The sequence below is a fragment of the Macrotis lagotis genome, chromosome 4 (genome assembly GCF_037893015.1).
Source record: "Macrotis lagotis isolate mMagLag1 chromosome 4, bilby.v1.9.chrom.fasta, whole genome shotgun sequence".
In the NCBI taxonomy this organism is placed as follows: Eukaryota; Metazoa; Chordata; class Mammalia; order Peramelemorphia; family Peramelidae; genus Macrotis; species Macrotis lagotis.
In genome coordinates, this window is record NC_133661.1 from 198,093,751 (window position 1) to 198,105,949 (window position 12,199).

Sequence of the window (12,199 nt, forward strand, 5' to 3'; positions counted from 1 at the left end):
GAATGAGTGTTAAGAATTTTTTTAATATTTTATCAAAATTTTAGCTACCATTTCCTCATTAGATTTCATTAAATTCTTCCTGTTTTAAGCATGTGTCATCTATTTGGTCTGGTGATATTTTATGGAAACAGGAGTTAAGAGATATGAATCTGATGAAAGAATAAATTGTAGATAAATCATTGGATCTCACCATTTTGGTGAGTATAAAAGCAGTGGACTATATAAGTTTTTGGTTTTTGTTCACAGAATTACTTAAGGTGCTTGAGTGGGTTGTTGGGTTGGTTCAGTCTCATGTCAGACTCTCTTTAATCCCAATTGGGATTTTCTTTATCAAAGATACTGAGTGGTTTGTTATTTCCTTTTCCATCTTATTTTACAAATGAGAAATTGAGGCAAATAGAGTTATCTAACTTGCCCAGGATCAAGTCAGTGCAGAGGCCAGATTTGAACCTAGCTACTCAGTGAAAGCTGTTTTGTATTATCTCTATTTCAGACTTAGCTTTTGTGTTGTTTTCTCTTCTTGTTTGTGTTCCAGGGAATAAATCTTTATTAAGTTAATTCTTAAAGATAAAATAAAATATGATACTCAAAAGAGATCACATTTGTAAAGCAATTGGGGCAGTGTCTAGCACATAGTAGGCAATTAATGAAACATTATTCCCTTCTCCCTTGCTTATATTTTGTCAAGGTAATGTTAGGCAATTAACACTTTTTAACACCTTGATGATTTTCTTCAAGCCAAGAGCAACAATTTATAGAGTTTTTGTTTGACCATGACTGAGTCTGGTCTGATATCCATAAAATAACTATGAAAACTACATGAAAAAGTCGTGGGTTATGTCTAGGAGGCCAAAGACTCATTTCAGAGCCAGAATCTTTATTGTTATTTTCTACCTCCTTCAAAGACAATTGTATCAATATGAAATTTTGCAAAACACGTTCCAAAAATACAATGTGCTGGTTCATATTATTCTAGGTGAAGAAAGGGAAAAAGCAACATTCTCTGATTTTATTATTCATCTGACCTCTAAAAATTCCCAATGGAAAAACTTTTATTTTATTTTATCTTATTTTATATTTGCATTTTTTTAGGCCAATGTTCTCAATGAAACATGTAATGAACTATGTCTATCATTGGTCAGGTCATTGTTGAGTTCCATTTTGCCTATGAGGAATCATTAATCATATTCAGGAAAGCAAGGGTGGAAATAAAACAAAAAAAATGGTTACAAGACATAGGAAGGGATAGGGATAGGGAGAAGGAGAGAGTGATAAAAGAACAGCCAAGCAGCATTGGCTGGACCACAGGTTAGAGAACTCTGAGGCCCTGAGCTGGAGTCCAATCCAGGTTTCTTTGTCTTGCCTCTCATCCAGAGGGTAAAAGGTGAACTCCCTTTCTCTTACTGGGCCAGGAATTAGGTAGAGTGTAAAGCCCAAAGAGATCAGGATCCAAAGTTTACATTAAACAATGAATAAATGGTAATGGGGATCTCCACCCAATTTGAAGAGATTACAAATTGTTTCTGTTACAATCATAATTCTCTTACTTCCAAGTCAATTTACATCTAAAGAGTAGGTGGTAGTCAATTTGCATCTCCACCCAATTTCTACATCCACAATTCTATTCATCTTTCCCTTCCATCAAAGGCAAATTTGTTTTTGACTGATAGTCACTTAACAGATTTGAACCCTGATTTCTTCAAATGCAAAATGAGGGGTTTGCTTTAAATGATGTCTAAGATTCCTTTCAGTTTTAAAAGTCTGTAATCTCATAGTCCTTCTTGTGAGCCATTCCTAGTATAGGGGTAGGTTGAACCCTCTTAATCCCCTGAGAGTGATTTGCTACTGTTCTGAGGGGTAAACCTGAGGGGATGGGGATATCTAATATTATTTCTCAATTTACCTCCATCAGCCTGCATTGAATTTTGAAGACTGGAGAAGAGAGTGATACTGACAACTTTGTACAACTCTGACCTGTTCATACCTAATTCACATGTAAGTCAAAATATCACTCTGATAATGTCATCAGTGCTATTCTAGAAGGAAGGTTTGAATAGCAACAGCAAAAACAATCTGGTATAGATTGATTGTAGTCAAGACAGATTATGAAGGACAAGTCAAGAAAATGCTGGAATTAATGGGAATTTATTTTATTTTATTTTTTTATTTTTCAGTTGTTATCAATGCCTCCCTTTTATTCACCTTGTTTTCTTCATTCAGAGATAGGTAGAAGAATTTCAGTAATGTAAAACTAAAGATTAGAGGTAATATGAAAAGATCATAGATTAGAATTTTAAAGAGATCTAAAATGACACTTCTCATTTTGCTTAGATTCATCCTCTGGTCAGTTCCACTTTCCCACCAACTGCATTGTCCAGTAATCTTTCTCTTTTGCTCTTCACCCCCTCTTTCTATATTGTCTTCCCTAGTAGAATTAAACAACTTGAGAATGAGTGCTATTTTTTTCTTCTTTTTGTGCAGAACAAGGGAATAATAAATGATTCTATCTATGTATCTTTTTTGACCAAACTTTTTAATTTAGGAAGAAATAAATGAATACTAAGGTAAGATAATAAGGATTCTCTTTCCCAGGAATCGTGTATTACATTATGTTTTTCTTTTAATATTTAGAATTGACTTTATTATTCTAAGATTTAAAAAAAAATTTTGGCAACTCTATGACTCCATTAAATTTTAAAAAATATATTATTTATTAATTTTAATATGCTTTTCTTTATACATTTTGAGTTCCATCCCACCTTTCTTCCACTCATTGAGAAAGCAAGGAAAATGATATTAATTTGAAATCATGCAAAGCATATTTCTATATTAGCCATAAAAAGTGAGAAAAATTATATTCACTTTGCATTAAAAAATTATCAATTTTCTCTCTGGAGATGGATAGCATTTTTTTCATCATGAATCCTTTAGAGTTGTCTTGGATCATCACATTGATCAGAGTAGCCAAATCTTTCACAGTAGAACATCATCACAGTATTGCTGCTATTTTACACAATAATTTCCTGATTCTTTTCACTTTACTTTGTATCAGTTCCATAGACCTTGTTATGTTTGGTTTTTCCCCTGAAGCCACTCCCTTTGACATTGAGCACAATAGAGCTCCATTATAGTTTTAAGCTACAGCTTGTTCAGTTGTTTCGAATTTATGAATATCCCTTCAATTTCCAATTCTTTGCTATTGCAAAAAAAGTTGCCATAAATAATTTTGTACATATAGATTCTTTTCATTTTCTTTGATTTCTTTGTGGGTACTGACTCAAATATAGTGGGAGACACATTTGGGCATACTGGCAAATTGTTCTCCAAGATGATTAGATCAGTTCACAGCTTCACTAATAGTTTATTAGTGTGCATATTTTTCCCCATCCCATACAGCTTTTGCCATTTCTGATAGATGTAAGATGGTACTTCAGAGCTGTTTTAATTTGCATTTCTCTAATCAATAGTGTTTTTTATTGACTATAGATAACTCGGTTTTTCTTCTTCCTTTGATCATTTTACAATTGGACAATAATTCTTATCTTTATAAATCTGACTCTGTTCCCTCTACTTTTGATAAATGAGACCTTTATCAGGGAAAATTGTCCTTAAATTTTTTGATATTATTTCATTGCCTGTGATTTCTTTTAGTCTTCTTATCTCTTTTTTAATTAGACCTATTTTTGCTCTTCCTTTGTCTGAGATCTTGATTTCTATTCCTACCTTTTTCTTTTTTTACTTCAGCTGAAACATAATAGATTTTACTACACCCTTTCATTTTAGCCCTATGTGTGTTTTTCTGTTCCAAGTATAAATGACTTATTGTTGGATGCCTGTTTCTAATTTTGTTTTGTTATCTGCTTCTGTTTTGTGGGTGAGCTCATCATATCTATATTCACATTTATCAATACTAACTATGAGTCTCTTTTTATCCTATATTCTTCTGATTATTCTACCCCCTTCTTTCCCCCTCCCCCCATTCTCCTTCCTATCCCTCCTTAAAAGTTTGACTTTTAATTACTTCTTCCCTTAATTCTCTTTCCTTTTTGTCACTGCTATTCCCTTCCCCTCTCATTTCCCCATTGGGTAAGATATATTTCTTTCCTCAACTATGAACGCACACACACATTCTCTCTTTAAACCAATTCCATTGAGAATGAGGTTCAAGCATTGCCCACAAATCCTTCTCCCATTTTTTCCTCCACTATAAAAGATCTTTCTTGCAGGTCTTTTTTCTATTTTACTTATTTACTTATTTTTGGAAATCTTATTTACTTATTTTTGCCAACCATATGCAAAGATAATTTTCAACAATCATTTTTTTTGGAAGGCTTTGAGTTCCACATTTTTCCCCTCTCTCCTTTCTCTTCTCCCTCCCCCTGACAGAAAGCGATCTAATATAATTTATAAATGTATAATTATGCTAAACATACTGTGGAAGAAGAATCAAATAAAAATGGAAAAAATATTTGAGAGAAAAAAGCATAATGCATAAGGCAACTTTTAAAAATTGATGATAGTAAACTTTAGTCTGCATTTAGACTCCATAGTTCCTGCTCTGGATATGGATGGTATTTTCCATCACAAGTCTTTTAGAATGATCTTTGATTATTGTACTGCTGAAATGAACAAGTTTGTCATAGTTGATCATTACCCAGTGTTACTGTTAGTGTGTACAGTGTTCTTCTGTTTGTCTTCCCTTCACTCAGCATCAGTTCATGCAAGTCTTTCCAAGCTATTCTGAAATCCCATCCTCATGATTTCTTACAGAACAATAGTGTTACATCACATTCATATACCACAGTTTGTTCAGTGAATTCTCAATTGATGGGCATTCCTTCAATCTCTAATTCTTTGCCATTATGAAGAGAGCTGCTATAAATATTTTTGTGCATATGGGTTTTTTTTTACCCTTTTTTGTGATCTCTTTTGGATACAGACTACATAGTGATATTACTGTATCAAAGGGTATGCACAATTTTATTTGGGCATAATTCCAAATTGCTCTCCAGTATATTTGGATCAATTCAGAACTCCACCAACAATATATTGGTATCCCAGTTTTCCCACATCCCTTCCAACATTGTTCATTTTCTTTTTTTAGTTATATGTATGTGGTAAAGTTGGTACTTCAGAGTCATTTTAATTTGCATTTCTCTAATAAATAATGATTTAGAGTATTTTTCATATGAATATAAATAGCTCTAATGTCTTTATCTGAGAATTGCCATTTTAAATCCTTTGACCATTTATCAATTGAGGAATGACTTATGTTCTTACAGATTTGACTCAGTTCTCTACATATATTGTAGAAATGAGTTATTCTTCAGAAACACTAGCTTTATGCATTGCTTGCTAAGTTACTGTCTTCCTTTTAATATTGATTATATTGGTTTTATTTGTACAAAATTTTCAATTTATTATAATCAAAATGATCTATTTTGTATTTTAAAATGTTCTCTCTCTTTTTTGGCCACAAATTACTCCCCTTTCAATCGCTGTAAAATATTCCATGTTATCCTAATTGGCTCATGGTATCACCTTTTATGTCTAAATCCTGTACCTAATTCAGCCTTATCTTGGTATAGGGTGTGAGATGTTGGTTTATGCCTAGTTTTGCATACTATCTTCCAGGTTTCCCAGTCAATTTTACCAAAAAAAAGGAGTTCTTACCCCAGAAGGTGGAGTCTTTGGTTTTATCATACAGCATATTATTATAGTTCCTTTTGCATTTAATTTATTCCACTGACCATCCCTCTATTTCTTAGCTAGCATCTAACAGTTTTGATGACTGTGCTTTTTTTTAAAATTTTTTTTGCAGGGCAATGGGGTTAAAGTGGCTTGCTCAAGGCCACACAGCTAGGTAATTATTAAGTGCCTGAAGCCAGATTTGAACTCAGGTACTCCTGACTCCAGGGCTGGTGCTCTATCCACTATGCCATCTAGCTGCCCCATGACTGAACCTTTATAATATAATTTTATGTCTAGTCTGGCTAGGCCACTTTCTTTTGTGTTTTTAAAATTAATTCCCATAATATTCTTGACCTTTTGTTTCTCCATATGAATTTAATTACTACTTTTTTCTAGCTCAATAAAGTAACTTTTGGTAGTTTGGTGTGGTGTTGAGTCCCTTTCTGGACATCATATGTTGAGCCCCTGTTCTGGACTCTTACGTTGACACCCTTTCTGGACTCCCTCAATCTTCCCCAGTTAAGTGTTGAAGGGAAGGGAGACAAGGAAGACAAGGATGACAAGTTCTCCAAGATCCCTAAGTTCCAAGGTCTCCTAGGTCTCCAATTACTTCATTTATTGAACCAAATACCAGTGCTTAAATATCCTTCCCAGTCTTTAATCTACTCCCACTCCTATGGCACTTAGTAAAATAAGGCTTTGGTGCTCAAGAACACCAGGTAATGATAGTTTACAGTGCTCCCACACACAACAGTCCCTAACATATCCCCCTTCTTGTCTTTTTTTTTAAACAAAATTATTACATAATGAATGCCACATAAGTTGTAAACAAAAGTTCAAAAATAGTATAAACAAATGTCAATTAAACAATAGTAAAAATCAATATTCCCAAATTTCTTGAAATACTTTTTATCCCCAACTTACAAAGATTACAAAGTTTTTTCTTTTGCCAAAAAAAAAACCTTTCAAAGCAACCAAATTCAAAACCCAAACTAGAAGGAGTAACATTTAACATTACCTAACTATTTCAGAGTTTAGACACTAATACAAACACAGAAACTATTTTTTTTGTATTTCAAACTTACTATCAAAGTGAGATTGTTGGACACCCTGGTCAGCACCAAAATCTCAAAATATAGAAACATTTTTCCCACCTCTCCAGGCCAGTGGAGCCTATTGATGATTAAATACACGTACACACACACACACACACACACACAGCAAAATATTAGCCAAAAGCACAGACTTCCTTCAAAAGACAAAATCTAACTTTCCCAATCCCAGAAAAAAACTTCTCCATTTTTCTTAACTGATTAAACCATGAAGCTTCCCAATCAATAACCTATTGAAAAACATAGTCATTGCCCAACCCCCTCTCCTCCCCAAAGAAGGAAGAATGCATGGGCGTCCCTTGATTTCTAAAATAAGTTTTTTGAGACATGGGTTTGAATTTCGAAGTTCCTAAAAGAAAACTTTCCCTTCTTCATCCCCCCTTCCCTCTGCAGAGGGTGGTAACTGTAGAGAATGAGAGAAAGCATTTGAAATTACTTAAGATGTTGACAGTACAATCTGGAGTTGGTGCACTTTGTGAACAGTAGCTATCACCATAACAAACTGTCTAATGCATATGACACCTTTGCTCTCAACACAGGAAGCACAGCTAGTGTTCCATTCACAGCCCCCTGCTTCTGGAGCAAGGGCCTCAGGGTGCCCAGCTGTAGACTGGAAAGTGAAATTCATTGTGGCTTCTGAAATGAAATTCAATGGTTGGAATCGAGGTTTGAGTCAGAGTCTGCATCAGGGTCCACCACCGCAAGAAAGGTCTCTGCAGCCAGTCACAGGTCCAGGGGCCTGGGTCATGCTCGGAGTGCACAGTGCAGTTAGGCAGGCAGCCGGGGCCAAAAAGAACAGCAAGCAGTTTCTGGAATCCCATTCCTGGTGCTGGTGCTAGGCAGCAGACTACTGCTTGAGGAAGAAGCTCCATCCCCTTGGGCACTGCCTCAGAGACTCTACTTCCCATTGACTCCTCAATGTTGAATACCATTTGTCTTTTTACTTTTACTTTACACCTCCTTGATTAAAATCAGCCCCCTAGTAACAAATCAACCTGTTACTTTCTCCAGAGTTCTCTACCCTGGGATGTCACCTGGTTCTCTTGCTTGTATCTGCTGTATCCTTATTCCAGACTTCACTCAGATAACTCCGCCTTCTTGTGACTGTATGTGTGCCATATGTTGAGTCCTTTTCTGGACTCTTTATCCTTCCCCAGGTGAGCATTGGAGGGTCAGGAGACAAGGAAGATTCTCCCTATACACCAAGGTCTCCATTTATTCACCAAAACACTTGTTTAAATATCCCTCCCAGTCTCTAATCCACTCCTACTCCTGTGGCACTTAGTAAAATAAGGCTCTGGTACTCAAGGACACCAAGTGAAGATAATTTACAGTTCCCACATGCAATTGTCCCTAACATTATGGCATTGAATACGTGATTTAATTTAGGTAGAATTGTCATTTTTCTTATGTTAGCTCAGCCTACTCATGAGCAATTGACATTTGCCCAATTATTTAGATCTTATTTTATGAGTGAAAAGTGTTTTATAGTTGTTTTCATATATTTTCTGAGTTTACCTTGGCAGGTAGACTCCCAAATATTTTATGTTGTCTACAGTTACTTTAAATGAAATTTCTCTTTCTATCTCTTGCTGCTGTATCTTGTTGGTAATACATAGAAAGGGTGATGATTTATGTGGATTTATTTTATATTTGCAATTTTGCTAAAGTTATTGTTTTAGATGATTTTCTAAGATTCTTTAAGTAAACCATCATATCATCTGTGAAGAGTGGGAGTTTTGTTTCTTCATTAACTATTTTGATTCCTTCAATTTCTTTTTCTTTTCTTGTTGCTAAAGCTAGAATTTCTAAAACAGTATAATATTACTGGGGGTGCTTCTAGCTTATCCCCATTATATATCATGTTTGCTCATAGTTTTGAGAATACGCCATTTATTCTTATTCTCTCTATTGTTTTTAACAGGAATGGGTGCTATATTTTACCAAAAGCTTTTTCAGTATCTATTGAAATAATCATATTATTTCTGTTTGGTTTGTTATTGATATGGTCAATCATGCTTCTAGTTTTTCCTAATATTGAACCAACCCTTTATTCCTTGAAAATAACTGTACTTGATCATAGAGTATTATCATAGACATAACTTGCTGTAATTACTTTGTTGATATTTTATTTAAAAATCTTGCATATATATATTCATTAGGGAAACTGATTTATAATTTTCTTTCTGTTTTAATCTGATGCTTTTTTGACGTAAGAAAAATTTCCCTATTTTAACCCTCCCTTTTCCCTTCCTCTGGTTTATCCCTCTTTCACAATTCCTTTTTTGAGATTACCCCAACATAATTGATTCAGTATTGTACCCTCTATCCATGTAGACTCGTTCTAACTGTTCTCACATTAATGAAGTTCTTCAGAGTGCTTGTAACTTTTTCCTATATAGTTTATGATTAAACTTTTGTATTTACTTTTTATGTTTCTCTTGAATCTTGGATTTCAGTGTAAGATTTTCTATTCAGCTCTGTTTTTTTTTTAATCAGGAATTTTTGAAAGCCCTCTATTTTATTAAATATCCATCTCTCTCTTCCTCACATCCCTAAGATCATTCCCAGCTTTTCTGGGTAAGTTATTCTTGTGATCCTAACTCTTCTGTCTTCTGAAATATCATTTCCCAAGCCCCCTTCTCCTTTAATGTGAAAGCTGCTAAATCTTGAACAATCCTGACTGTGTCTCCATGATGTTTGAGTTGTTTCTTTCTGACTGCTTGCAATATTTTCTCCTTTACATGGGAATTTTGTAATTTGGATATAATATTCCTGTGATTTTTTATTTGGGGATTTGCTTTTGGGAGGTGATAGGTAGATTTTTTCAGTTTTTATTTTGTCTTCTGTATCTAAAGTATCAGGCAATTTTTTTTCCTTTATGATTTCTTGAAGTATTATCTTTAGGCTCAAGCATGGCTTTCAAGTAGTCTAATAATTCTAAAATGATCTCAGCTACCTATTTTCCAGGTCATTTGTTTTTTCTATTGATATATTCCACATTTTCTCAATTCTTTTGACTTGGTTCTTTTTATTTCTTGTTATGTCATAGAGTCATTAGAGTCATAGAGTCACTTGCTTAATTCTAATTTTTAAATAATTATTTCCTTGGGTTTGACCAATTCTGTTCTTCAAGGTATTCTTTTCTTCAATGAATTTTTGTGCCTCTTTTATCATTCAACCAATTCTATTTTTAAGTTATTTCTTTTGCTTTTTTGTGCCTCTTTCTCAGATTTAATTCTTTTTTTCTTTTTTTTTTTTGCATCTCTCATTTTTCACAGTTGCTCTTCTACAACTCTTATCTCTTTCTTTAACTCTTCTAAGAATTCTTGTTGGGCTTTATCACATAGCATTTTTTTCTAGGTTTGGATTTTTACATTGTTGGCTTCTATTGAGTTTATGTCTTGGTTTTCCCTGCTACCATAATAACTGTTTATGAATTATTTTTTGTTATTGTTTATTTATTTTCCCAGCCTATTCTTTTCACGTTGAACTTTATGTAAAAGTTGGACACTGTTCCAAACTTCATACTGTTTCATGGTGCTATTTTCAGAGCTAGTCCAGGGGGTACAAATTTTTGGTGCTTCCAAGGTAGTATTATTCTGTGAGAGGTGTAATCACTGTTCTCCTGTACTGTACTCTGTTCTTTGCACAGAAAGGGATTCTATTCCCCAGCTACCACGAGTGCTAGTTCTCCTTTCTGCTTTGGAACTGTAACTATAGCTATGCTTCCTTGTGACTAACTACAAATGCTCCTCTATATCCTGGAGCTGTGATCCAGAACTGGATATTGGCAATAAAATTGCCCATCAGAGTCAATGCCAGCAAAGGGTCCCTTATAATATTTTTCTGTCCAGATGTCTGATTCCCTCACCTCTGGTCCAAGAGTTCCCTAGGACACTGCTACCACTTTCATAGTTGCTTCCATGGTGCTAGCTACTTCCTAGTGTCACAGACCTTTCTTGCCTATCTTCTAAGTTGTTTTAGGTTATAAGATTTCTCATGGTGACATTTTATTGGTTCTGATGCTCCAAAATTTGATTTGAAGAATTATTTTAAAGTTTTTTAGAGGGAAATATTGGGAAAACTCATCTGTATTGTTATTTGTACTCTGCCATTTTGGTTCCATCCCTATCTATATTTGTTTCCCAATGTATCAATTTATCTATTCAACTGCCTATTCAATACAAAAGTCATATCGGTAAAAGATGGTTTCAATCATCTTTCCACCTTTTTTTTTTAATGAACACTTTAAAACTTAATATTTCTTCATGGCTTTACTCCCTTTTCCAACCACAGAATGGCTGCCTAAAATATTCATTATCCAAATAATGGGAATAAATTCACATATGCCAATGGAAATTTATTTTACTTAAGCTTGAAGAAGGGAAACTTCTTATGGTCTTTGTATCTATAGCACCTCTGTATCTTTAACACATTGGCTTGCACATAGTAAGTGTGTACTAGATAAATGCTTGCTGGACTGATTTCATTTGGAAGATAATCAATTCTGTAGATTCCTTTCTCTACTTTGTGTATATGCTATGACAAAAGCAGACTGTGAGAAAAAATTATTTCATGGTGGGAATAAGATTGTAGTCCCAATGACTAAGTATTTTTTCTTTTTTTTTACCTTGTTTTCTGTCATTTTTGTAATAATTATGGGTGGAGGTATTCCTTCCTGGCGCCTAATGCAGAGGGGAAGCCTGAACTATTTTTCCATTAATGTTGGGCTTACCTTTGGCTTTTGGCCCAGGTATTCTTAAAACTTTTAAAAACAAACTGAATATCAATTACTTCCATTGGTCTTCCTGATTTCCACAGCCCCCATAGTTTTTGCATTTTCCAAGCTTGACCCTTAATTGCATCCCCTTCACATTCTTTTGAGGAAGCTCTGAAAATGCCTTTTGGATGTATAAAATTCTACAAAATGATTAAAAATCATGAATTGATTTCAGTTTTCTCACTCTTTCCCTGTATGAGTCAGACTGCATCCTTCTACTTTGTGGTTGGAGAGGGGAAACTTGGTCTCAGATGACACAAATGCTGCTCTGAGAGAACTGCAGAATTCAAAGGCTCTCTAGAGACAAGCCACTCATGCTCCTTAAACACTCAGTCCCCATTCACACTTCATTTTTCATTTTCCTGTATTGATATGCAATCTTGTACTTCAAACCCCTGCTTCCAGCACTGCACTTAAACTGTCCCAAAGAACTAACATTAAGAGAAGGTGATTCATCATGTCCTGACTCAAGTTATGGGCTCTTTTCCCTTATTTTATTTTCTTTTTTTAGAGACTCAGACCCTTGAAGATTAAGTAAATTTCCCACTTGATTACAATTGATATCTGTGACTTTGGAGATAGAAAATAGCTTCCTTTTTGCCATCCATAGGAT